At 39.7% G+C, this 3,888-nt stretch overlaps 2 pseudogenes; both read left to right on the top strand.

Moving 5' to 3' along the window:
• The first annotated feature begins 756 nt into the window (after window positions 1–756).
• On the top strand, window positions 757–877 carry LOC116261605 (5S ribosomal RNA; annotated as a pseudogene).
• Window positions 878–2,232: 1,355 nt separating this feature from the next.
• On the top strand, window positions 2,233–2,351 carry LOC116261615 (5S ribosomal RNA; annotated as a pseudogene).
• The last annotated feature ends 1,537 nt before the right edge of the window (window positions 2,352–3,888 follow it).

Below are 3,888 nucleotides of genomic sequence, written 5' to 3'. Positions count from 1 at the left end.
CAAGTTTGACTAAGCCTAATGGGGTATCTCCTTTTTTACTTAATAAATTATTTTTCAAGCTTTTTCCTATGTCAAAAGGGAATATTTAATTGTTTTTGTGAAGGAGGAAAGTGTGCCGCAGCCGCAGTGAGCCCTTGCCCACGCAGGCTATGTGGGCCCACATGGGGTCCCACATGATGTTTTGGATCTCTAGTTGGATCCAGATTTGGATTCATAGTTGGATTTGAATTCCAAATGGGAAATTGCAAATAGACTTGGGTTGCAAACTCTTGTATGGATGAAAACTCTATTTTGGATTTAGTCTCGTGTATTGGGATGGGATTTGGATTCATAATCTTGCATTGGGATTTGTGCAACAAGTTAGACTCATGATTTTGAACTTAAATTGAGTTTGAGTTCAAAATTTGGTTTGAAATCGAGAATTTTCACAATCATTTGTGTGAAGTTCTTTGTATATATTTTGGAATTGCCTTCAGCAACTGAATGAAAAAATTTGAGTGATAATAGTCGTGTCCTCATCGTGCTCCTTGGGCGACAACCATGTTAACACAACCTGCACCTACGACTGAGGAATATGTGAGAGAGAATAACAGTGTCACGACACACTCTGGTTGGTCGCATTTGTTTGGACAAAATTTTAGTCAGAAGAAAGTTTTCTTCCATTTTTTGTACTCCATGACAGCAAATGGGAGGGCTTTGCTGCTTATTTGGAAAAGTTGGAATGCACATAAGTAAATTATTTTCACATTACCTAGCGAGTGCAATCATACCAGTACTAATGCCCCTTGGATCCCATTAGAACTTTGAAGTGAAGCATGCTTAGGTGAGAGTAGTAGTGGGATGGGTGACCTCTAGGGAAGTCCTCATGTTGCATCCTTGTTTTGCTCGACATCACTTTTTCCTTTTCCTTCAACCTGCCCCAGTTTTGATGAATCAGCAACCATCTGACGGCATCACCATCGTACTTATCAGATCAGCAACCACATTAACATAACCTGCACCCACGATTAAGGAATATGCAACAGAGGGGAAGAGCTGCACGGCACATGCTCATATCGCCAATGATGACCACCTGGGTAGTCCTCATGTTGCATCTCCATTTTGCCCGCTTTGTTTTTTCCCTTTCCCTCAACCTGCCCCTCATTTTCCTATTGCATGGATGAATCAGCAACAGTCTCATGGCATCCTCATCACTCTCCATGGCTTGGCAACCACATTAACACAAGCCGCACTGACAACTGAGGAATACATGAGGAGACAGGGAGAGCCACATGACACACGCTCTTGTTGAGCATGTTTGTTGAAGGAACATTGTTAATCATAAGAGAGTCTTTTTCCATTTTTCATACTCTACAGCAACAAATAGGCGGGAAAATTATTTTCACATCACCAAGTGGTTGCCATATGCCAGCACTAGATCCCATCAAGAATCTAATGTTAATTGTGCTCGGGTGCGAGTAGTATTGGGAAAGGTGACCTCTTGGGAAGTCCACGTGTTGCATTTCTGTTTTTCCCCACTTTGATTTATCCCTTTCCCTAAACCTGCCCCTCATTACCCCTTCCATGCATGAATTAGCAACTCTTTGGTGTTGTTCTCATCGTGCTCCTCAACATGGCAACCACATTAACAAAACCCATAGGACATATGCTCTTGTCCCCCTCGTTTGTCAGGGGCAAACCGGTAATCAAAGGATTGTTTTTTGCCTTTTTTCATATTCTACAGTAGCAAATGGAAGGGATTTATTGCTTATTTCAGCAATCCCCAATGCACATTAGTAAATTATTTTTGCATCATCTAGCCGATGTGATCATACCACCAATAACTCGTGGATTTCGTCAGAACTCCAATGCTAAGTGTGCTTTATAGGTAACCTCTGTGAAAGTCCTCGTCTTGCATCCTATTTTTATGTGGAACCACCTTTTCTCATTTTTCCAACTTGCCCCTCTTTTTCCCCTTCCATGCACGAATCAACAACTGTTCAGTGGCATCCTATCATGCTTCTCGGCTTGGCAACCACATTAAAATCACTGGCACCCCAACTGAGGAATACATGAGAGAGGGGGAGAGCCATGCGGCTCATGCTCTTGTGCCCCACATTTGTTAGAGTAAATCGATAAAAAAAAATAGTTTTCTTCCATTTTTCATATTCTACAATGGTGAATGGGAGGGTTTTGCTACTTAGTTTGACAAGCTGCGATGCACATAAGTGAATTACTTTTGCATCACCTCACGATTGTGATCATACCAGCACTAATGCACCATATTCAATCAAAACTCTATTGTTAAGCTTGCTTGGGCGAGAGTAGTACCATGATGGGTGACCTCCTAGCAAGTCCTCGTGTTGCTTCCCCTTTTTGTTCGACTCTATTTTTTCCCTTACCCTCAACTTTCCCCTCTTTTGCCCTTCCTCATTTGAATCAGCAACATCCAGCAGCATTTTTATTGTGCTCCCCAGCTCTGCAAACATGTTCACACCACCTACATCCATGACTAAGGAATACGTGAGAGAAGAGGAGAACCATGCAGCACATGCTCTTGTTGATTGCATTTTTTAGGGGCAAATCGGTGATTAGAAAATAGTTTTCATCCATTTTTCATATTCTACGGTAGTAAATGCAAGGGCTTTGCTACTTATTTCAACAATTCATGATGCACATAAGGAAATTATTTTCACATCACTAAGCGGCTGCGATCATATCAGCACTAACACATTGGATCCCATCAGAACTCCAAAGCATTCTTGGGTGAGAGTGGTATTGGGATGGGTGTCCTACTGGGAAGTGCATGTGTTGCATCCCCTTTTTCCCTAGATCTACTATTTCCCTTTGCATCAACATACCACTCTTTTTCCCCTTCGATGTATGAATCAGCAACTGTCCGATGGCATCCTCATCACAATGTTCCTCGACTCATCACACACCCTAATTTTGAAATCTTGCACAGCTTGAAATTTAAATAAATCTTGAAAGGCGACTGATGAACAAAGAAAATTTAATCTAATGATTGTTCATGTCTAGATCATCATAGATCAATGCAAATCATTGTCCAAAATTTAATATGATGCAAGCAAAAAAACTAGGTCCCATAGGCTTGTAGTATGGTCGTTGTTGGGCCTTGGTTGTTGGACACTGACCTAACAAGGAAGTCTAGACCTGAATCAAAAAAATTGAAGTGAGGATCTAATAGATTTATAAGATTCTTGTTCTAAATTTGAAATTAGATATGTCATAATGCCAACATGACCCTTGATCCAAAAAGCAAGGTCAGAAATTCATTAGTTTTGATCTTGTATTCTTGATTGGATCTCTTAAGGTCCAAATTCTAATATAATATATCCAAATCTGATCATTACCAGGTGTAAACTTTTGTGTTTAGATCTGATTCATTGGGAACTATTCCCAAGTTTATGATCAAACATTCATTTGATCATTTGATTTGAAATTTGTTCCAAGTTCTAAAACCTAAGGTCAAAGACTTGAAATCCAAAATCCCAAATCTAGGGTTTGAAATCAAGAACCATAATCCATAAACTGAGATTTATGATTTGAGACTTGTATATGAAATCTGATTCAAAATCCAAAGTCTAAAATCCAAGATCCAAAATATAATGCTTGAGATCCAAAATCCAAAAGCCAAAATCCAAAATCTAATACTTGTGATCAAAATCTAGTACTTGACATCCAAATACAAGCAGGTAAGACTTGGGTTGAAAGGTGAAATGGGGTTAACTTGCCTAAATGCCATGCTGCTGAAGAAGAGGTCTCTTGGTTCTCTATTAATAAGCATAGAAAAAGAAGTTCTGAAGATGTCAATCTAAGGTTTTTTATTTGAATCCAATACTTTGAGTTGAGATCCAATATCCAAATGAGCTAAGGGTAAGTTGGTCA

This window comes from Nymphaea colorata, chromosome 9, assembly GCF_008831285.2.
Source record: "Nymphaea colorata isolate Beijing-Zhang1983 chromosome 9, ASM883128v2, whole genome shotgun sequence".
Classification (NCBI taxonomy): domain Eukaryota; kingdom Viridiplantae; phylum Streptophyta; class Magnoliopsida; order Nymphaeales; family Nymphaeaceae; genus Nymphaea; species Nymphaea colorata.
This window is presented reverse-complemented; position numbering and strand designations above follow the sequence as displayed.